The 25213-nt window shown below is 32.1% G+C and overlaps 1 long non-coding RNA gene across 2 annotated transcripts in view; it reads left to right on the top strand.

Moving 5' to 3' along the window:
* Positions 1-4052: 4052 nt before the first annotated feature.
* Positions 4053-25213, top strand: part of LOC105342409 (uncharacterized) — a 53136-nt gene continuing 31975 nt past the window's right edge. The window contains exon 1 of one of the 2 annotated variants that reach the window (XR_004597962.2): positions 4053-4224. This is a non-coding gene — a long non-coding RNA (uncharacterized lncRNA). Of the gene's footprint in view, positions 4225-14957; positions 15252-25213 lie in introns of those variants that run through there. The other variant, XR_004597963.2, reaches the window with a different exon arrangement.

Below are 25213 nucleotides of genomic sequence, written 5' to 3' on the forward strand. Positions count from 1 at the left end.
AAATGATAAAAAAAGTCATTGAGATGATGTTACATATGTACGTGTTCATATACACACAGCTGTCTACATTTACCTGCATGAAACCGGTACAGTTTAAACATAGCAGATTCACGTGAAGAACCGAAAATTTGCACTTCCCTAAGACGGTTCCTATTTTCCTGCTTTCTAAGTATATCTTACCCCCGACCTCTACCCTGGAGTCACATGAGTTCGATCTGGTATCATTGCGTGTAGGAGTGTTTAAAACAATGTGTCTGAGAATTTCGATTCTAAGTAAGGTGACCAAAGTTCGATAATATTTAAAATTGGCGACGAAGTTAGAAAAAAAACCATTTAAGGCACGCAATTTAATTAACGTTTAAACATGATAGATTTAAAATCTAGCAAATAAAATAGATAATCGTCATTGGTAAATCAAATACCAAGACCACATTAGAAAACATATTCCAGTATGTATATGTTATATATACAATACTTTTTTCACAATACAATTTGTTGATATTTGATTTTTAAAAAAGAAATTTGGTCAATCTAAGATATCATAAGTTAGGGTACATCTTAGATAGCTTCGGTTTATTTCATGTCATAGAGTGGTCAGAAGCTATTTCTTAAGATATATCCTATTACATGACTTAAAATTAATTGTTAGATACTTTAATGAACATGGCCACTGGTCTCCAAGCAGCGAACACCAAATTTTTCAGTGTTCGAAATTAGACATATTTGCACGTTTTGTACATGAAATCAACAGACAAGGAGGAATGCATTTTCAGCATTCGTCGATCTAAAGGAAAGAGTGGAGGGTTGTTCTGGTGGGTCCGGACCCCCTACCCTCTAGAAAAATCGAAGTTCTTAAATTTATATAACAAAATTATTAAAAATATGCCTCGAATCCCAACACTGGCATATCTAATTAATATATCCTTTAGAAACCTCTCTCCCCCATCGGAAAAAAGTACTGGATCCTCGTGTGTGCAGTACCTTAGTTAATTAGTTCTTCAGCCGTCATGAACTTTATATCTCAGAATAGGGCGAAGGGTTGAAACTAATTTCATTAGAATGCATCTTTGTATTGATTGTTAATGTTTATACAGGTGTATGGGGTATGAATTATAAATGAATACTGTATTACACATGTATGTATTATAAATTAGTCAACGGTATAAATTTTAAAGTTAAAATTCTTCGACGATTATCTCCCTTTACAGCCCAAATATTTAACGTTTACCCAGACTATTAAAAGCTCTAGCTTATTTTGAATGCAAACACAGGTTGTTTTTAAATGCACCTTTTCTAAAAAGGATTCGATTTAAAAAAAAACCCTGATTCGAATATTCTAGACTAATAAAGGCTCTATCTTCTTTTGAACGCCAATAAAGTTCGTCTAAATGCACTTTTTAAAAAAAAAAAAAAGAGGATTCAATTCTTAACTCTGATTTAAATATTCTGATGAAAAATTTATTTCACAAGGTAGTGGTTTTATGGGGACAACCGTGAGATCCTTGACACAAGGAACACAGGCAGGTACACATATCGTGTTTTATTATCTGCGTTATATATTGTTCCTGACGAGAATTTGAGTAAATGGCTGACATTTTTGGTAATGCAGTTTTACAAACTGCATAAATACAAAGCTTGTTGCAGCATCATGTGAATGTAATCCACACTACGGTACTGATCAGACCCAACGACTTTTATTTCATGGCCACGAATAGATATTTAATAGATATATGTCCTATAGTAGCCACCGTATAAAGGCAAGAGTTCTTCAGTGACATATTAATTCCCTATACATGGAGAGATTAATAGAGACAAAAACAGATTCCATGCGAATATCAATAATGGGAAGACTGGCTTATTTTATCAAATGAAAGTTAATCGGAACACTTCGTACAATAAAAAACAGAGGAAATGCTCAGTTGATGTAAACATTGTTTAATGAAGTTAAGATACCAACCGAAGTTTGACATGACATTTAAGAATATTTGTATAGTGTGTCTTATCAGGTGGTTTGAGTAAATACAAAATATCATCTTCCGTATCTAAGTGATACTTATTTTATTAACTACATAATGCCATTGAATTAAACCACATACATGTACTCTAGTTTAACATTAATAAGATAGACAGACCTGGCTTTCCGTGCACTCGTTGCTTTGTTTTTATGTTTCTTAGCATGTCTTTAAACTAAGATACACGGTGTTGTTATAAGTGTGTCACAAAATAACTATAAATGCTATTCGGAAATCATCGGGTCGAAACGACACGATCTAAATATGGTGGAGGTGATGAAGTGAATGTAATGAATGCAACAGAAAGGTAAGTTTGTGCTACGAATGTGTCATTTTCTTCTGCCTTTTCTTCGTACAATCCTAAAATTTGGTCATGATAAATCTCACACTGTACAGTGTTAAATTCATCTCAGTATTTTAAATATTCACTTTCATACAAAAATAGCAAAGTATGGTTAGTTTAAAAGTATATACACAGGTCTCATTCAATAAAACATAGATTTATCGACGTTCATGTTTGAAAAAAAGTATGTAATAATATGCATTTCCGAATCAAACAAAAAAGTAGTTTTTTATAGTATTAAGTAGGTTCTAAAAACATATTAAACATAGTTGGGAAATTTTAATTTTACACATGTATAGCATTTTGTTAGTACCTAATATTCTGTGGATAATTCTATAGTTAAACCATATCAATCCTGAATCTTTTGTAGCAGATCTAGGGTTTGAATAAACCTGTTTCCAGTTAAAATCTAGAGGTAAATTAAAATTGAAGGCCCATTTGTTTTCACAAATAGGTTTATGATTTGATTTTGCCATTAAGTGATCATTCATGTTCCGTGCTCCTTTTTTACACAAGCAAAGTATTTTGATAGATTCAAGTTGATATGGTTTGATTATTACTTCATGTGGAAACTGCGTAACATTTGGCCAAGCACAAATAATTGCATGTTTCAAACCTTCATATGTAGTAAATGAAATCTTAACTGGATAATCATTAGTGATTCTCTCATAACTAATAAATTCACCTTGAGCATCAAAGAATCACGAACAATATGAAATCCTTTCTCAAAAAAGCCTTACAGAATACAAATTTATTTTGAATCTTTACTTTATTATTGTACCATAGTGGCTCAAGCATAATATTGATATTATCAGTCTCTATACTTTGCAAAAAATCACATAAATAAAGTAAGGTTTCTTTCCAGAAATTATTACGAGTGGCTTTTGCCCTTTGTCTACAATATTCAGGTCCAAAATGACATAGTTAATTGGTCTGACACCCAGTAATTTCAGAAAAAATACCTATCCAGCTTGAGTTAGTCTCTTAATCCATGTTAGTTTAAGAGACTTAAGAAATATTTCAACATTTGTCATTCTGCATCCCCCTTTTTCATAGTTTAATTGCAATGTTTTTCGAGATAGTTTGTCTATTTTATTTCTTCAAATAAGATTATACAGCGTTTTTTCAAATTGCTGTTTCCATTGAGTGCTACGTTTTGGAAGAGAAATAAACAAATGTGTGAATTTTGATGAAAGTAAACTTTTAACAAATCTAATTTTCCCCAGTGTTGAAATATTTCTTCACTCTGTAGATGTTGTCTGGCACATGTCTCCTTAAATATGTTAAATACTGAGCCGGACTCAGAATTAGGTGTATAAGGTGAATCCTCTACTTTCTACCCATTGCACAAACATTTTTGCTGGAACTAACGTACCATGTCAATTATTATTAATTTTATCTTTAAAATATAATGCTTTCATAAGATAATTCTTTCCCATACGAATGTTTATTGAACTGTATACTTCATCTATATAACCTGATTTTACTCAATAAATTAAATTTGTTTGGCCAAGACAGATTTTATTATTGTAAATCAAATGGAAAATCATTGGTTAAATAGATATTTTCTTTGGTTTTTGCAAGATATTACAATAAAAAAAATACAGAAAAACGTATATAATCAAAAAATATCAAAACATACAGTAAATGTTAAATCAATAATGACATGATTGCTATACCTGACGTACTGCGCAGAACAAGCGACATGGAACGCGTGTATTAAAAAAACATGGCTGACAAATATAGATGAAGGATTTTTGACTTCCCGTGATAAGAGAGGTCTGAATTGGTGTAAGCATAGACATTGAGCTTGAGAGAAATCAATCTACTTTGATTTTTTTAATATTAGACATCAGAACATATAGCAAGGTAAGGAAACAATAATAAAACTATTTTCAATGAATACCAATCTTGCATCCCTGAATTTAGCATACTGAAAGTCACAAAATATCAAAACCAATCAACTTAAATCTAGATTAAGTACTTTCAGTACTTTACAAGTGTCTTAAGTTTATCAGTATTATTCACGCATCAGATTACCTTTTGTTATTACGTTCACTGTATAAAATGAAAATTAATTAATCTATATTTTATATAAATTTCTATGAAAACATGTAAAATGTTCATTATTCGATATAATAAAATGTGCAAAAATGAAAACAAAATCTATGTGTATTCATTTAAATGGTTCATGATAGTCTCTCCTTTAGTTTTAAATTATGCTAATTCTCTTGAATTCATTTAAACAGATCGTCTTGTAATATTAAAAAAGACCCTGTTTTTCAAATAGCAAGCAGTCGACTTGAAAAATATTTTAAAAAAGGACCCTCTAGAATTTTCTTCTTTTTCAATTTATTTATTCTGTTATGGAGGCTAGGTGGTCAACAAACTGACCATTAGATCTGCCTTAAACTTTTCTATAAGATATTTTTGGACATAAACTAACACTTAGTTCAGAAAAATCCAAATATTTTAGCTTTAAAATTAGAACATTTTTTAAATTTCTTTAAACAGCGCACCTCATTACAAGGAGGTGAATATAGCGATAAAAGCGGCCACGGCAATCCAGTTCTCTTTAATATAAATTTCCTTAATATGTTTACATCGATTTACTTTTGTGTCAGAAAAGCAAAAGGCATTTTAAAATAAGATGAAAATGAAAATGAAAATATTGGTGGTTCAGGTGGGGTGTAACAACAAAATATTTATGAAAATTTATTGAAATACAACCACGCAGTAAATTCAAAATTTACAATATGATATTAATATGAAAAAAAATATATAAGAAAAAAAAAGACAAATCAAATAATACAACAAAACCATTTCATGCAAAAACATAATCTCTTTCAAAACAAAATAGAAAAAAATAAAAGTTTTGTCGAACATATTTTAAAACATGCCAAGTAATTCGTCCTCAATTTTGATCGATATAATTTTTTTTTTCTTCACTGCGTGGCTGATCATCTTCCATATCCAAGTGATAATAATTTTATAACTATGCAATGCCATTGAATTAAACAACAAATTCTAGTTTCATTTTAATAAGGTAAACAGACGACAGCCATGAATTCAATATTATTTTCCATACGCAGTTAGACCTGGCTTTTTGTGCATTCGTTGGTTTGTTTTGACGCTTCTGTGCATGTCTTTAAAGTAGGAAACACGGGGTGGTTTAGGGTGTGTCTAAGAATAATACCTAACGCTTTTCGAAAATCATCGGATCGAAACGAATTCAACAGAACAGGGATATTTGGACGTAAATATACCACAAAAGACATTAAACAAAAATACGACAAATAATAGTATAAAAGTGCATTTTATGTAATGGTGAATTTCATGTCTGGGTATATAAAAAACATGAAAAATGTGTGGAACTTAAAGAACTGGGTAAACAGTAAAATTGGCCCTGTTTTCAAAATTAATGAAATTTTAAGTGAAATATTTGGAGAATTAGCCGGTTTCAAAAAGTTTAATTTTTTAAAATATCTTGTACGGTTTCCATATAATAGTTATCTAAACATAGCATTGTTTATAGCTATTCAGTTAACCAATAACGTCATGACGTCATGAAATGTATTGATAACGTTCCTCAAATAATAATTACAGAAAGGGTGTGCTGTTATATAATGTAAATAAAGACATATTTTATACATTATTTATTTGCCTTTTGCATTAATAAATTATTTATGTTTCATGCTTCATGCTTCATGTTTCATGTAAATGTATACATCATCATCATAATAGTTTGCATTCTCTCACAAGAGGTCGCGTTACGCAAGTTTCGCTTGCATCTCTGTCAACGCCCGATGTACAAAAAGATTAATGTACAAACTGAGACGGTGGGCAAAATGTATTTGAAATCAATGTAGTTTATTTTTTCATCTAAAAGCATGATAATAAACAAATCAATTTAAATGTTTAATGCATGCGAACATCTTTCTTACAAAGTTACTGTAATAGGTTTTTAGCCGAGGTAAAAATTAAAATCTGCATGATTACATAGTTCAGAGGGCAATTTTTGACCGCTCCCGATTCATCGGTGGTTTAATAGAAATCAGCAGCAATATCAACTCCTATAATCTTAAAAAACTTGCCCACAATGTCTTTGCCGTTTCTTGTCCTCTCTTTAAGATGATAAGACAGGAAAATGAAAACAGCAATACCATGTGCTTGCCATCCTTGTTTTGAGCATGTTACATACTATTTCTCCAGTGTTGACAGAAGTGAGAGCTGTACAAATAAAAGGTTTTCAAAAAGCTTGCTCGACTAAACAAAATAATTCAAGGCCGGCCGTATCTAATGACATGAATTTTAATTTTCGCTGTTGTTCATAAATTCATAAACGAAACTTGCAGATTTAAGTAGAAAATTCAGTCTTTTTCTTCGATCTATAGCTTGAGCATGTACGTGTCTATTATTTGAAATTAATTTATTTCATTTTTTCAAATGATTTTGAAATGTACATGTATCAAATAATTGCATGTAAGCTTAAAAGATAAAGCAGTTTAATTGTATTTGTTATATAAAGATGGAAAATCAAAGGCCTTTTTGTCATTTCCAGCCATAGGAAAGTAAGTTTTTTGTTTTTCATATATTTATAAAGCTGCAAAAAGCTGTATTCTCTTGATCCCGATAAAAGACTCGAATTTTAGGGCTTTAATACCGAGAAATCAGAGGAGTACCGTGTTTTGTTTTATATATTTTAAACATCATTTGTACCTGAAGATTACCGATTTGTTTTTGTTTTTTTTCCCAATCAAGCTTCGCTTATTTTAAATAATCAACGAAAATTCCTAACAAAAATCCGGAAATCATTTAAACTTTTTACAATCTTGCGCAATCTTGCGCAAATATCCCGAGAGTTCCGAATGTCAATAAAATAATTGTAAATATTGAAGGGAGTAAAAAACGTTGATGAAGAAGTGTTGAATTCGAATTAAATTTTTTAGATTAAATTATAAGAAAGTAATGCAGCTTCATTAATATTCTCCAAAATCGTTTCAGAGCGATTCTGCAATTTTTTGCTACATTACGGGTATATGGGAAGATAAGCTTTAAGTCCGGTGAAGGCCTGTCTCGAAACACAGTTAGATTATCTAAGCAGAGTGTAGTGAAATAAATAACATACTTTTAGGCTTAAAGCTGGGTTATTTAAATGTCAACAATATGGTGTGTCGATGTATATATATGGTAAATGTCAGATATCATATGCAAAAGTCAACCCGTGCACGCACGGGTCAAAGTCTGGTATATATTATACTTTAGATTGAATGTTTAAGAAGAAATATGAATGAAATCGATCAATTGATTAAAAATCGGGACACACGCCTGTTCGGCGATTAAATTCCTCCAGTAAATATTCCAGCGACATGAATATATATTTGACAATGTATTAATCTGAACTGTTATTGTTTGTTAATAATGATAATCCAACACCAATTATTACATACAGTCTACTGTAATAGATAGTTTAGATCTATCATGAAATAATTAACGCAAGTATTAATAAGACATCCATGAACGATGTAAAAAGTTATTTAATGTATTTTCTAGAATTCAAGTTGTCATTTAAAAAACTAAACACAGCTAGACCTCTCATTAGTGTTGAATCCCTACATTCTTACGCAAAATGTATATAGTACTGTATAATTGAATTTTACCTTGTAATACTTTCTTCAGCCAAGTTTCAAAAACTGGTTTGGTGGTTTTGTGTGTATTTAATTATGTGTATTTATTTATCTATATGTGTCCATGCTTTATCCATACTTCCCATATTTGTGTTTACTTGTCGTATGGAGTTTTTTCCGTTTTGATTATCACCCGTCCGGGTTAGGCGCGCCCGGGTCTATAGTACCATACCAGGATTTGTTGTTTTTTAAGTACTTTGAATATTATGTGGTGATACTTTTGGTCGGGTGATCAAATTTAATAAAGCCCGAAGGGCTTTATGATAGATTTAATCACGACTCGACCGTAATTATCACCTTATAATATTCAAAGAATGGTTTCTTTTAAATTATATTTATATAATTTTCGGGAATTGTATGATTAAAAATTTGAATGTAGATAAGCCAAACTCCACTTGCACCCCAACAATACATCCTTTGACTTTACTGGACTGTATAGTACAAAATCACAGTATTCACAGGTAGAGACACTGAAAAATGTAAATATTATATAATATACGCGGTTAACCCTTAGACAGTCTCGTTACATGGACTTATGACATCCATGTACTAGTAAATATACTGGGCAAAATACTCCAGGTTCTCCATTGAACCGTTTTATTTTTCTTCAATTTAAGTCAATTGTCAACATATGTCGATTTTTACATTTAAGTATTTATTTAGGCATTGTCATAATAAAGAAACTCATCTTATGTCTAAGCTGACCAATGAAAACATCCATTTTTTGGTTCATCTTGAAAATAGAAAATAATAAAAACGAAAGTGGCTGCAGTCTTGTACATAATTTTTTCCGTTTTTATGTTGATAAGCAGTCTAATATTGTGCTATTCTGAAATTTTTGTGTATGTACTCGAATGCGACCTTGTAGAAATATCAGATCAAACATTACAAAAACCTATATATTTTACAAAATCCGTAAACGTTGTCCGGTTTCGGAGTTTACAATTACCAAACGCACGTGAATTTTAGCAAACATAAGTTATTTTCATACAGGGGGTGTCCTACATGAATTATTCCGGCGAACATATTAAAGATATCATGTGTTTGATTTTTCACATTTCGACAGGGCCGATATGTTATGCTTAACATACCCAGTTCTTTGTTAACTTTGAAAAAAATGACAGGTTTGCTTTCCTGTTCTATTAGTTTTTGAACAAGTTGCCGTGGATATGAATTAGCGTATTCCTGAATGTGGCTATTCTTGTACATATGTGGCATAAAGTGTTGAACTGGATATAGCAGAAGGTGCATTCCACCAAAAGCGCTTAATAGAATAAACAGCCAAATGTATTACGTTAACAGTAGATTTTGTAATGATTTTATCACCTTTTTGTCTCATTATGCAGTGTATATCGCCCCAGTGTTAGGTTTGTTTTGAAGATAAAGAAGAAAAACACTCTGTACATGTTGTCTGAGCCAGGCTCAGAATTAGGTGTATGTTCACAACTAAATATAGAAAGCGTAGTATTTAATGCACTGATATTCTGTGTTGGGGCTTTTGTCGCAATTTAGTGTATTACTGTAAAAAATTTCCTTTAAAAAATATACGAAAAAAATACGACTGCCATCACGGGAAAAGGTCTCTTAAGGTCAAAAATTTGTATCATTTTGATTTTTGTTTTGTTTCAAAATATTATTTGGATTTCTTTTTGAATATTTTGCAAGAAACTTTTTTTCCAGTATCTGCCATCAATATATGACATCGTTAATTACAACTCCGACAAAAAGGGCGCAGTAATTAATTGATCAAATCAAGTTGAATAGTTTAAACCTTAAATTTATATTTAGTTTTTACGTACAAGATTTTCCTTATCAATTAACACTCAGACATAAAAAAAACATTTAACTTATATCTATATTTTTAAAATTGTTAATACTTTATAAACATTGAAATGTGTATTACATTAATTGAATTCAAATTGTTGCAAATTATTTCTGATGCTCGAAACTGACTAAATCTATATAAAGAACCCCAGGGAATTTCCATTCTATGTACTGTAAAAGTGGTTATTTACGCTGGTGGTTATGTAAGCGTTTTATATGGTAAAACACAACGCGTGATTAACTACACTAAAGTTGCGATTATTCTACCACATGCGCGGAGGTATTTGAGGCGGTTTAAAGCTTACTGCGTAACTAGTGTAACCCCCCCCCCCCCCCCACCGGAAAGCACTTGTACGGTAAATAAAAAAGTTCATGCATATTCAAATTCTTTTTACCATTTAGTTTCAATCGTTCAAAAAACCGTCTTTCAGGGAACCATGATTACCTTACCGGAAATTAAGATGAGGCGCCAAATTGTATGTCATGGTTTAAAGTACTTCTGTTCTGGGTATGTAGTGCTCTGTTGAGCAGTAACATCGACGGTAACAAAGTCATCAATGCGTGCAATCCATGCAAAGACCTTGAATCTGTACCTTTACTTCTACCCATTGCACAAACATATTCGCCCGAGCTAACATACCATGTCAATTTCTTTTCATGCCTTTAAATTTGGAAATATGAGACTTTACCTGTTACATAACGTGCATGTTTGTCCAGTATATTGTTTGGGCTCAGTCGACAAGAAAATGATCTTTACGTAATCGTTTCGAAAAACTGGTGACTAAACTAGTTAGTTCGGTTGATGTATTATGCAGTTATAGATGTAATAGGTAGGTTAACTTTGTTGAAATTCTATAAAGATTTCTATGATTATTATTATTTTTTCTCATTAAAATATAATGCTTCCATAAGATAACTCTTTCCCGTACGAATGTTTATTGAAATGTATACTTTATCTAAAACCCGATTTCACTTAAAACTTTTGTATGGCTAAGAGAAATTTTATTATTTGAAAGCAAATGGAAAATCAATGGTAAATAGATAATTTTTTCTGTTTATTGCAAGATATCACAAGAAAAGAAACAAAAAAAAAAAAAACGTATAAGATAAAATTTTTTTTCAAAACATACAGTAAACGTTAAATCAATAATGACATAATTGCTACACTCGATGTAATGCGCAGGACAAGCGACATTGAACGCGTGTATTAAAAAAAAACATAGCTGACAAATATAGTGAAAGGATTTTTGACTTCACGTGATTAGAGAGGTCTGAATTGGTGTAAGCATAGATTTGAGCTTGAGAGAAATCAATCTAGTTTGATTTTTTCAATATTAGATTTCATAACATACTGTAAGGTAAGGAAAATAATAATGAAACAATTTTCAATGAATACCAATCTCGCATCCCTGAATTTAGCAAACTGAAAGTCACAAAATATCAAAACCAAAACCAATCAACTTAAATCTAGATTAAGTACTTTCAGTACTTTACAAGTGTCTTTATCAGTATTATTCACGCATCAGATTACCTTTTATTATTACGTTAAATGTGTAAAACGAAAATCAATCAATCTATATTTTACATAAATTTCTATGAAAACATGTGTAATGTACATTATCCAATAAAAGAAAATGTGCAAAAAATGAAAACAAAATATTTGTGTATTTAATTAAATATTTCACAATGGACTCTTGATTATGCTTATGTTCTTGAATTCATTTAAACAGACGGTCCTGTAATAAGAAAGACCATGTTTTTCAAATAGCTAGCAGTAGACTTGAAAAAAATATTTTGTAAAGAACCCTCTAGAAATTTCTTCTTTTTCAATTTTCTATTCATTTAACGAGGCTGGATGGTCAACAAACTGACCATTAGATCTGCCTTAAACTTTTTTGTATAATTTTTTTGGACATAAACTAACATTTGGGTAAGAAAAATCCAATATATTTTGGCTTTAAAATTAGAGCATTTTTGAATATCTTTAAACAGAGCTCTTCATTACATGGATGTGAATAAAGCAATTAAAAATGGCCACAGCCCTTCAGGTCTCTTAAATATAAATTTCCTTAATATGTTAACATCTAGTTACTTTCGTGTCGGAAAGGCAAAAGTATTTTAAAATAAGATGAAAATGAAAATTTTGGTGGTTCAGGTGGGGTGTAACAACAAAATATTTATAAAACATTTTGTATTTACAACCTCTCAGTAAATTCAAAATTTACAATATGACATTAATATGAAAAAAATATTTAAGAAAAAATACCACAATTCAAATAGTACAACAAAACCATTTAATGCAAAAACATTACCTCTTTTAAAACAAAATAGAAAAAAAAATAAATGTTTTGTCGAACATATTTTAAAACATGCCAAGTTATTCGTCCTCAATTTTGATCGATATAATTTTTTTTCTTCACTGCGTGGCTGATCATCTTCCATATCCAAGTGATAATAATTTTATAACTATGTAATGCCATTGAATGAAACAACAAATTCTAGTTTCATTTTAATAAGATAAACAGACGACAGCAATGAATTCAATATTATTTTCCATACGCAGTTAGACCTGGCTTTTTGTGCATTCGTTGGTTTGTTTTGACGCTTCTGTGCATTGCTTTAAAGTAGGATACACGGGGTTATTTAAAGTGTGTCGAAGATCGTTGGTTTGTTTTGACGCTTCTGTGCATTACTTTAAAGTAGGATACACGGGGTTATTTAAAGTGTGTCGAAGAATAATTACTAACGCTTTTCGAAAATCATCAGATCGAAACGATACCTTCCGGGTAAGGTGGATGTGATGAGGTGAATGTATTGAATTCAACAGAACAGAAATATTTGGACGTAAGTGATCTACGATATGCATTAAAAGACTAAAAGACATTATACAAAAATTAGACAAATAATAGTATAAAGGTGCATTTTATGTAAAGGTGAATTTTTTGTCTGGATATATAAATAACATGAAAAATGTGTGGAACTAAATTTTTTTAACTTAGAAAAGAAATGACAGGTTTGCTTTCCTGTTCTTTGACGTCACCTGACGTCGTGGAAACATGAAATAGTGCTCTGTAAATCTAATGTTGTGTAAAATAAAAGTTGCTTACTAGCTTTCGTAAAATACTTAATTTGGATGTCCCTGTAACTTCTTGTTGAAAAAAATATAAACGTAACACATTTGGCGTTTTCGATATTTGGTGGAAATTAGTTTTTGAACAAGTTGCCGTGGATTTGAATTAGCGTATTCCTGAATGTAACTATTCTTGTACATATGTGGCATTAAGCGTTGAACTTGATATAGCAGAAGCTGCATTCCACCAAAAGCGCTTAATAGAATAAACAGTCAAATGTATTACGTTTACAGTAGATTTTGCATATGATTTTATCATCTTTTTGCCTCATTATGCAGTGTTTATCGCCCCAGTGTTAGGTTTGTTTTGAAGATAAAGAAGAAAAACACTCTATACATGTTGTCTGGCATATGTCTCCTTAAATATGTTAAATACTGAGCCAGACTCAGAATTAGGTGTATGTTCCAAACTAAATATAGAAAGCGTAGTATTTAATGCACTGAAATTCTGTTTTGGGGCTTTTGTCGCAATTTAGTGTATTACTGTAAAAAATTTCCTTTAAAAAAATATACAGAAAAAATATGACTGCCATCACGGGAAAGGGTCTCTTAAGGTCAAAAATTTGTTTCATTTTGATTTTTGTTTTGTTTCAAAATATTATTTGGATTTTTTTTGAAAATTTTGCGAGATACTTTTTTTCCAGTATCTGCCATCATATATGACATTCGTGAATTACAACCCTGACAAAAAGGGCGCAGTAATTAATTGATCAAATCAAGTTGTATAGTTTAAATCTTAAATTTATATTTAGTTTTTATGTGCATGATTTTCCTTATCAATTAACACTCAGACATAAAAAAACATTTAACTTATATCTATATTTTTAAAATTGTCAATACTTTTTAAACATTAAAATGTGTATTACATTAATTGAATTCAAATTGTTGCAAATTATTTCTGATGCTCGAAACTGACTAAATCTGTATTAAAAAACCCCACTGAATTTCCATTCTATGTACTGTAAAAGTGGTTATTTACGCTGGTGGTTATGTAAGCGTTTTATATGGTAAAACACAACGCGTAATTAACGTTAACCACACTAAAGTTGCGATTTTTCTACCATATGCGCGGAGGTATTTAAGGCGGTTTAAAGCTTACTGCGTAACTAGTGTAAATTTCCCCCACCGGAAACCACTTGTACGGTAAATAAAAAAAGTATATGCATATTCATATTCTTTTAAACCATTAAGTTTCAATCGTTCAAAAAACCGTCTTTCAGGGAGCCATGATTACCTTACCGGAAATTGAGATGAGGCGCCAAAGTGTATGTCATGGTTTAGGTGGCAGGGGACAGTTTTTTTTTTATAAAATTCATTGTAGCCAAGGGATGCATGTCTTTGGAACTCTGTAACTAGAATTTTCTCAGTTCACATTCAGCACAAATACCTTTAATTCACTCTTTATAAGGCCAATCACCAATTTCTGAAGAAAATAACTAGTCAAAACCTGTTCAATTCTCTACATACTGGTTTTTGTGAGATTTTGACCCTTTCATATTTTGCTAATTTTTCATGATTTTTTAAGCTTTTTAGACCTCCCCCAGTTAATTGCCTGCAGAGGGTCAACCTTCCGTACCGCGTGCATGTTGCACTATCACATGTCAGAAACTTACCGGTATATAGTTTACAATGTCCCATCCACCTACTTTTCGTGTTATTTTACCTCCCGTCTGTAACTTGCAATTTCACTGTGTAAAGTCAACACAACAGTCGTAGCCGCAGGTTTAGCATTTTACTTCTAATTCTCATGAACCTAACATATGGGGCCTACATACTGCATATCAGTTTCAACACGAGACACCCCTCTAACTAATGATAATCATCTGATTTCATGAATTTTAGCAACACTCATAAGCCTTCAAGTACAGCAACTCTCAATTTTACAAAAATATTGTCGGGTACTTTATCTGTCCGTTGCTACCTTAAAGTACTTCTGTTCTGGGTGTGCAGTGCTTTGTGGTGCAGTAACATCGACGTTAACAAAGTCATCAATGCGTGTCATCAATGCAAGGACCTTGAATCTCAACCTTTACTTCTACCCATTGCATTGCGCAAACATATTCGCCGGAGCTAACGTACCATGTCAATTTCTTTTCATGCCTTTAAATTTTCAACGTGTTACATAACGTGCATGTTTGTGCAACATTTGGTTGAGCTCAGTCGAAAAGAAAATAATCTTTACGTAATCGTTGCCAAAAACTGTTGACTGAACTCGTTAATTCGGTTAATGTATTATGCAGTTATAGATGTAATAGGTAGGTAACTTTGTTGAAATTCTATAAAGTTTTCTATGATTATCATTATTTTTTCTCATTAAAATATAATGCTCCAATAAGATAATTCTTTTCCGTTCGAATGTTTATTGAAATATAAACTTTATTTAAAACCTGATTTTACTTTAAAAAAATTGTATGGCTAAGATAGATTTTATTATTGTAAATCAAATGGAAAATCAATGGTTAAATAGATATTTTGTTTTTTGTTTTTTGCAAAATATCACAATAGAGGTTACCAAAAAAATCCCCCCAAAAACGTAAAGATCAAAAATAGCAAAATAACAGTAAACGTTTAATCAATAATGACATAATTATTCTACCTGATGTGCTGCGCAAAGGAAGCTACATGGGACGCGTGTATCAAAAAACATGGCTGACAAATATAGTGGTGACTACGTGATTTGAGATTGGTGTAAGCATAGATTTGAGCTTGAGAGAAATCAATCTAGTTTGATTTCATAACATACTGTAAGGTAAGGAAAATAAAAATGAAACAATTTTCAATAAATAACAATCTCTCACCCCTGAATTTAGCAAACTGAAAGTCACAAAATATCAAAACCAAAACCAATCAACTTACATCTATATTAAGTACTTTCAATACTTTACAAGTGTCTTTATCAGTATTGTTCACACATCAGATTACCTTTTGTTATTACGTTCACTGTGTAAAACGAAAGTCAATCAATCTATATTTTATATACATTACTATGAAAATACGTACAATGTACATTATCCGATAAAAATAAAATGTGCAAAAATGAAAACAAAATCTATGTGTATTTAATTAAATAGTTCATAGTAGTCTCTTAATTATGCAAATGCTCTTGAATTCATTTAAACAGATGGTCCTGTAATATAAAAAAGACCCTGTTTTTCAAATAGCTAGCAGTCGACTTAAAAATTTTTTTTTAGAAAAGTCTGCTTTTTCAATTTTCTATTCATTTAGGGAGGCTGGGTGGTCAAAAAACTAACCATTAGATCTGCCTTAAACTTTTCTATATGATATTTTTGGACATAAACTAACACTTAGTTCAGAAAAATCCAAATATTTTAGCTTTAAAATTAGAGCATTTTTTAATTTCTTTAAACAGCGCTCCTCATTACAAGGAAGTGAATATAGCAATAAATAAATGGCCACGGCAATCTAGTTCTCTTGAATATCAAATTCCTTAACATGTTAATGTCCAGTTACTTTCGTGTCAGAAAGGCAAGAAGTATTCTAAAGTAAAATAAAAACAAATATAAGAGAAAAAAAAAGGATAATATTTTTCTTTCCAACAGTGATATGATTTCTTTATTGACTGAACTATTCCTATATATTTAAAAGCAATTTTAACTAGATGCTGTCATTAGACAGTAATACCCGCACCAAGTGTTTGCCCCTTAATAACACTGTTTTGTACCAGTTTAATCAAAAATGAAGGCCACATGCAAGCTCCGGTAATATATTTAAAAATTATAATTTTCATAATTGAAGGATGAGATCCCTTCCCATATGATAATACACATGAGCAGCACTTTATGTGCAATTTGGGGTTGAACTGTTTGCAGTGAATTTTCAGTTAATCAATAATCTTAACATTTAATGTCATAGAAAGTATAATGGTCTATATAATTATTACAAACATAATTAAAAATTAAATTATGCCCCTCCCCGTGGCGGTTGCCGGTTTTAGATTTGCTTCTGTGTGCCTACATGTACATCATCGTGTGCACAGATTTAGAGATGGGGTGGGAGTGAGGGTCCAGACCCCCCCCCCCCATGAAAATTCATTTATATCAATTGTAAAATTTCCAAAGATACACCTTGGACCCTAATGCTCTTACAGACATGTAAACGCTCTAACCCATTGCGCTTCAATGCCAGGTAACATCATTTGGGGGGTAAATATTTAATTAATATTTGATATACTTTATTGTTTATCTCAATAGGAAGTATACATCACAACATACAGGTGTCCTGCACCACCTTAAAGCTGATATTTACCTAATAAAATAGTGCAAGTGGATTTGACGAATCGGTCATAAAAATACATGTTACAAATAACTGATTTTTGTCTGCAGTTACATACACAACACAGGTCTGCAAGTCTCATTAGCAGGTACTAGTTTTACCCAGCTCTTCTATTAGATTGGTTCACCTGTATTATACATACATGTCTGTGTTTTCCATATGCAGAAAAGGATTAGTTAAGATCAGCTAAAGGAATTCATTATTGTGTTTTAATTGGATTATCATTATGATGTTGACCAATATAGGTAAGCATAATACATGTAGTAGCAGTGGCACAATATAATGAGATGCCAGTATACATAAGTTCTACTTTCACTTTCTAAATGTGATCTAGCTCCCGTTGACAGCATACTGTATCATCATCTTGAAATATTCAAATAAGCTTATCATCGTTACCTATCCTACCGCATTTGTAAAGTTTCTGTCATTATAGTTGCAAAAGTTATTTTTTTCATTTGTCAGACTTGCACTATTGAGTTGACCCCTTAAAGACCGTATATAAACAGTTTCTTATTAAATTTGTGTATTACATGTAAGTAAGTATAGACACTTATCATTTTTATATGAGTTATAATAGGAAGGAAGGAGTATTTCTTTCTTAATGTATTATAATGCATCAAATACAATGTAGGTCATGACCTTATGGAACTGTTCTGGTCCTGAAGCGATCAAGAAAATACAAAATATCTTCTAATGTCATTATGATGCATCAAATGGTGTAAAGTACATTAATGACTCCCAGGTGTTGTCTTTAAACCCCCCCCCCCACCCACCTTTATGAAATAGGAAATGATGATACACTGTATATTTTGTTAACTTCTGAGATCTGAGATCCTCATCCCTAAACCATATAATTTATTCTTGCTCTTTGTGTCATATTGCGCATAAAATTGTATATAGAGTATGCCCCATTGGAGACACCCTGACATTCTAGAACTAGAAATAATAAAGTATTTTATCTTATTCAAATGTTACAGTAGTGTTTGATCCATGTGGGTAATTCCTAGCCTAATGATTTCACTGCTTTGTTTAGGAGACTTTACAATTGCCCCAAATAGGCGAATACACATGCATATAACATTTTGTTTATAAATCTTAAAAATTGAATTAAGCTTTTTCCAAAATGTTAATGTGCATCAGGATAGAAAGAGCAATCAAGAAATGATTTAAAATTTGCTACTGCACACATGTAAGAATGTATTAAAAAGACTGAATCTTTAGAACCAGGTTATATTGGAGGGGGGGGTGAATGTGGAGTATAAACATTTATAATTTGAATCATTTATTGTTCTTAATTTTAACATGTCAATGATTACTAGTTATTGATCCCAAGGTAGAAATATGACCTCTGATCATATCTCAATAGATCAATTGTCAATTATGTAAGGTGTAAATAAATGTAATATTTTTTAAGAATAACATTTTTACCATTTTATAAAAGTTTTTAGACACTTAAATTATATTTTGATTTTAATAGATCATTCGGAAATTAAGGAGGGGGGGGGGCATTTTATATTTGAGTTTGTTTAGGGGTGGGGGTTTCAAGTCATATATTTGACAATTTTTTAATGTGATTTAAAATAAGACTAAGCCATACTACAGTCATGAACATGAATAGTATAGAACAGATCACAAACTATTACATGTATATATACATAGGAAGTATTATAAAACATAGATGATTGATCTATATCTGGGTCATTAAATTGAATCATATATCATGTACATATCATATTTTTGTTTCTTTGTTCAAGGCATTTCAAATGGTATCTAGGTCATGATCCCAAGTGCTCTTCCTGAAATTATCAAATATTATAAAAACCATTGAGATCCCCACCTTAATCCAAAGATATTATTCCTCCTTAGATCATGGCGCATCAGACCATTATGGGATGTAAGGGGTCACCCGTACCCCCTTAGAATATGAAATTTGGAGACTTATTGTTTTTGTACGGTTCTTAATACATGTATTATTATTATTCGTCTTCTTCTTTTTCTTCTTTCCCGCTCTGAACTTGTTTCTCAGAGATGACTGAACAGAATTGTACAAAACTCTAGGATATGATATGCCTGCATATCTAGTTGTGCACCCTGGTTTGATTTTTCTCATTTTGGGTTAGAGAACCACTTTCAGGGGGGGGGGTGTCAAAAGGGTGTTGGGTCTAACATTGAACCTTGTAGGGAGAATCGTAGAATCTATTGTAAATGGTAACTTGAAAACGGACAAAGATAATAATATAGGGTTTTCATAATCATATATTGACTGTTACTGGCAATATATAGGGTTTATTAGATCTGACCCCTGGGGTCATCCCCACCCTCCAGGAATTTGAAATTACCATATATCTCAGAAACTGTTATAATCATGAACCCACCCTAAACCATATATATTCATGTTTCTGATGTCAATGGGCATCAAATGTTATGTAGGTCATTGGCCCTGTTGGTGGTCCTGACCCCCTCAAACAGCAGGTCCCTTAATATCTTCAAAACAGTTGAGATCCCCACCCTTAAACCATATATTTCTTGTTCCTTGTGTCAAGGGGCATCAAACAGTATGTCCATGTAGGTCATGGGCCCCGGGGGTGGTCATGACCCCCTTCGAACAGGATGTGCACGAATACCTCGAAAACGGTTGAGATCCCCACCACTTAACCATATCTTGATCCTTAAAGGGCATCAAAAGGTATGTAGGTAATGGGCCTCAGGGTTAAATTTAATTTTTCAAAACCGTTATGCACATCTATGGAACAGTTCCTGTCATATCCCAAGATATGATGTGTCTATCCATTAAATCATAAAAGGGGTTATAGAATCTATGTTTTTTTGAAGTGATTAACGTCAATTTTCTGCTATTTTTTGACTCCCTGGATAAAATTTAAATTTTTAAAACCTTACTTCACATCTATAGAACAGTCGCTATCGTATCCCAAGATATGATGTGTCTATCCATTAAATCATAAGAAGAGTTCTTGGATCTATGTTTTTTGCAGTGATAAACGTCAATTTTCTGCTACTTTTTGACTCCCTGGATAAAATCTAAATTCTTAAAACCTTATTGCACATCTATAGGACAGCCCCAATTATATCTCAAGAGATGACGTAGCAACTCCAAAAGTTGTAAGAGGAGTTCTGGGAACCATACTTTTTTTTCTTTCAAAAAACGTCATTTTTTGTTGCCCACTGATCCCCTTAAAAAAAAATTCTTGAACCTGATCATACCTTAATATAACACCCCAATCATATCCTAGAAGATCATTTGGCTACTGCCAAACAAAGTGACGTTTTTGAAACCAGTTTTTTGTAAAAAAACAAAAAAACGTCCTTTTTCAGCCATTAAATGACCCCAGGACAAAATTGAAAATTCTCAAACCTTATTGCGCATCTATAGGATACCCTAAAACATATTCCAAAAGATGATATGTCTACTGTTGAAAATGTAGGAGGAGTTCGAGGAAGAAGGTTTTTTGTGAAATAACAACATTTTTTTTTACCAATTATTTGACCCTCCAGGACTAAACAGAGAATTTTTGAAACCTTTTTACAAAACAACATGATACCCCAAATCAAACTCCAAGAGATCAGTTTGCTGGTTTATGATATGTAAGAGCAGTTTGAGAAAGTAAAACGTGACAGATGGACGGACGGACGGTCGGTCGGAACAGGGTAACAACAATATACCCGAACTTTCTTAAGAAAGTGCGGGTATAATAATTGAATGTGATAAGTGTGAATTATTTCTTTACGCAGACTGTTAAAATTTATTATAAAAATTTAAGCGGATTTAAACGTTCATAAAACGATGCATCTATTATTAAATATATTTATGTAAAGCTATTTTATCATGATATAAATGTTATATCAAATGACACAGTATATTTCAAAATGCTACTTTCCATGAATCTTATTGTGGTCCCCTGAATTTATAGTAACGTGACATGTGATGATAATTCTCCCGAATGGAGGTCATAAACAAATTTCAATATTTCAAGGGCATACTCTTATTTGCATTATAAATATAAACTAGATGCTGTCATTAGACAGTAATACCCGCACCAAGTGTTTGCCCCTCAAAACACTGTTTTGTACCAGTTTAATTAAAAATGAAGGCCACATGCAAGCTCCGGTAATATATTTAAAAATTATAATTTTCATAACTGAAGGATGATATCCCTTCCCATATGATAATACACATGAGCAGCACTTTATGTGCAATTTGGGGTTGAACTGTTTGCAGTGAATTTTCAGTTAATCAATAATCTTAACATTTCATGTCATAGAAAGTATAATGGTCTATATAATTATTACAAACAAAATTGAAAATTAAATTATGCCCCCTCCCCGTGGCGGTTGTCGGTTTTAGATTTGCTTCTGTGTGCCTACATGTACTTCATCGTGTGCACAGATTTAGAGATGGGGTGGGAGTGAGGGGTCCAGACACCCCACCCCCCCATGAATACATTTATATCAATTGTAAAATTTCCAAAAATACACCTTGGACCCCAATGCTCTTACAGACATGTAAACGCTCTTACCAATTGCGCTTCAATGTTAGGTAACATTATTTGGGGGTAAATATTTGATTAATATTTGATATACTTTATTGTTTATCTCAAAAGGAAGTATACATCACAATATGCAGGTGTCCTGCACCACCTTTAAGCTGTTATTTACCTAATAAAATAGTGCAAGTGGATTTGAAGAATAAGTCATAAAAATGCATGCATGTTACAAATAACTGATCTTTGTCTAAAGTTACGTACACAACACAGGTCTGCAGGTCTCATTAGCAGGTACTAGTTTTACCCAGCTCTTCGATTACGGTTCACGTGTATCCAATAATACATACATGTATGTGTTTTCCATACGCAGAAAAGGATTAGGAGTTAAGGTCAGCTAAAGGAATTCATTATTGTGTTATAATTGGATTATCATTATGATGTTGACCAATATAGGTAAGCATAATACATGTAGTAGCAGTAGCACAATATAATGAGATGCCAGCATACTTATAATTCAGTTCTACTTTCACTTTCTTAATATGATCTCCCTTTGACAGCATACTGTATCATCATCTTTTAATATTTAAATAAGCTTATCATCGTTACCTATCCTACCGCATTTGTAAAATTTCTGTCATTTTAATTGCAAAAGTTATTTTTTTCATTTAAATGTCAGACTTGCACTATTGAGTTGACCCCATATTGACCCTGTATAAATAATTTCGTATTAAATTTGTGTACTCGTGTTACATTTAAGTAATTGTAGACACTTATCATTTTTATATGAGTTATAATAGGAAGGAAGGAGTATTTCTTTCTTAATGTATTATAATGCATCAAATACAATGTAGGTCATGACCTTATGGGACTGTTCTGAACCCACGAAACAGGAAAATACAAAATATCTTGTAATGTCATTATGATGCATCATATGGTGTAAAGTTCATTAATGACCCCCAGGTGTTGTCTTTAACATTCTAGAACTAGAAATAATAAAGTTGTTTTACTTATTCATATGTAGTGTTTGATCCATGTGGGTATAAAAATAATTCCAAGCCTAATGATGACACGGCTTTGTTTAGGAGACTTTACAATTGCCCCAAATAGGCGAATACACATGCATATAACATTTTGTTTATATATCTTAAAAATTGAATTAAGCAATTTCATAAATTAATGGGGAAGCTCCAGAATTAAGGTGGGGGGGGGTGAACAGTTTATATTTGAGTTTGTTTGGGGATGGGGGTTCCAAGTCTTAAATTTGACAATTTTTAATATAATTTAAAATAAGACAAAGCCAAACTACAGTCAAACCAGGTTAGATTGGAGGGGGGGGGGGTGAATGTGGAGTATAAACATTTATAATTTGAATCATTTATTGTTCTTAATTTTAACTTGTCAATGATTACTAGTTATTGATCCCAAGTTAGAAATATGACCTCTGATCATATCTCAATAGATCATTTGTCAATAATGTAAGGTGTAAATAAATGTAATTTTCTTTTATGAATAACATTTTTTACCAGTTTATAACAGTTTATAGACACTTAAATTATATTTTGATTTTAATAGATCATTCGACAATTAAGGAGGGGGGGGGGGGGCAGTTTATAGTTGAGTTTGTTTGGGGTTGGGGGTTTCAAGTCATATATTTGACAATTTTGTAATGTAATTTAAAATAAGACTAAGCCATACTACAGTCATGAACATGAATAGTATAGAACAGAACACAAACTATTACATGTATATATACATAGGAAGTATTACAAAACATAGATGATTGATCTATATCTGGGTTATTAAATTGAATCATATATCATGTACATATTATATTATTGTTTCTTTGTTCAAGGCATTTCAGATGGTATGTAGGTCATGATCCCAAGTGCTCTTCCTGAAATTATCAAATATTATAAAAACCATTGAGATCCCCACCTTAATCCAAAGATATTATTCCTCCTTAGATCATGGCGCATCAGATCATTATGGCATGTAAGTCATGACCCTAAGGGGTCATCCTGACCCCCTTAGAATAAGAAATTGTCAATTATCTTTAAATTATTGATGTTTGATGATCCTATCTCTATTTAATCTTTATTATTAAGTCTCCCGAATGAAATTTGGAGACTTATTGTTTAGTACGGTTCTTAATACATGTATTATTATTCTTCGTCTTCTTCTTTTTCTTCTCTCCCGCTCTGAACTTGTTTCTCAGAGATGGCTGAACAGAATTGTACAAAACTCTAGGATATGATATGCCTGCATATCTAGTTGTGCACCCTGGTTTGATTTTTCTCATTTTGGGTTAGAGAACCACTTTTAGGGGGGGGGGTGTCAAAAGGGTTTTGGGTATAACATTGAACCTTGTAGGGAGAATCGTAGAATCTATTGTAAATGGTAACTTGAAAACGGACAAAGATAATAATAGAGTGTTTTCATAATTATATATTGACTGTTACTGGCAATATATAGGGTTTATTAGATCTGACCCCTGGGGTCATCCCCACCCTCCAGGAATTTGAAATTACCATATATCTCAGAAACTGTTATAATCATGACCCCCAAACCATATATATTCATGTTTCTGATATCAAGGGGCATCAAATGTTATGTAGGTCATGGGCCCTGTGGGTGGTCCTTACCCCCTCAAACAGCAAGTCCCTTAATATCTTCAAAACAGTTGAGATCCTCACCCTTAAACCATATATATTCTTGTTCCTTGTGTTAAGGGGCATCAAACAGTATGTACATGTAAGTCATGGGCCCCAGGGGTGGTCATGACCCCCCTTCGAACAGGATGTGCACGAATACCTCGAAAACGGTTGAGATCCCCACCACTTAACCATATGTATTCTTGATCCTTAAAGGGCATCAAAAGGTATGTAGGTAATGGGCCTCAGGGTTAAATTTAATTTTTCAAAACCGTAATGCACATCTATGGAACAGTTCCTATCATATCCCAAGATATGATGTGTCTATCCATTAAATCATAAGAGGAGTTCTTGGATCTATGTTTTTTTGAAGTGATAAACGTCAATTTTCTGCTATTTTTGGACTCCTTGGATGAAATTTAAATTTTTAAAACCTTACTGCACATCTATAGAACAGTCCCTATCATATCCCAAGATATGATGTGTCTATCCATTAAATCATAAGAGGAGTTCTTGGATCTATGTTTTTTAGTGATAAACGTCAATTTTCTGCTACTATTTGACTCCCTGGATAAAATTTAAATTTCTAAAACCTTATTGCACTTCTATAGGACAGCCCCAATTATATCCCAAGAGATGATGTAGCTGCTCCAAAAATTGTAAGAGGAGTTCAGGGCACCATACTTTTTTTTGCAAAAAACGTCATTTTTTGTTGCCCACTGATCCCCTTAAAAAAAAATTCTTGAACCTGATCACACCTTAATATGACAC

Source organism: Magallana gigas, chromosome 10 (assembly GCF_963853765.1).
Source record: "Magallana gigas chromosome 10, xbMagGiga1.1, whole genome shotgun sequence".
Taxonomy (NCBI): Eukaryota; Metazoa; Mollusca; class Bivalvia; order Ostreida; family Ostreidae; genus Magallana; species Magallana gigas.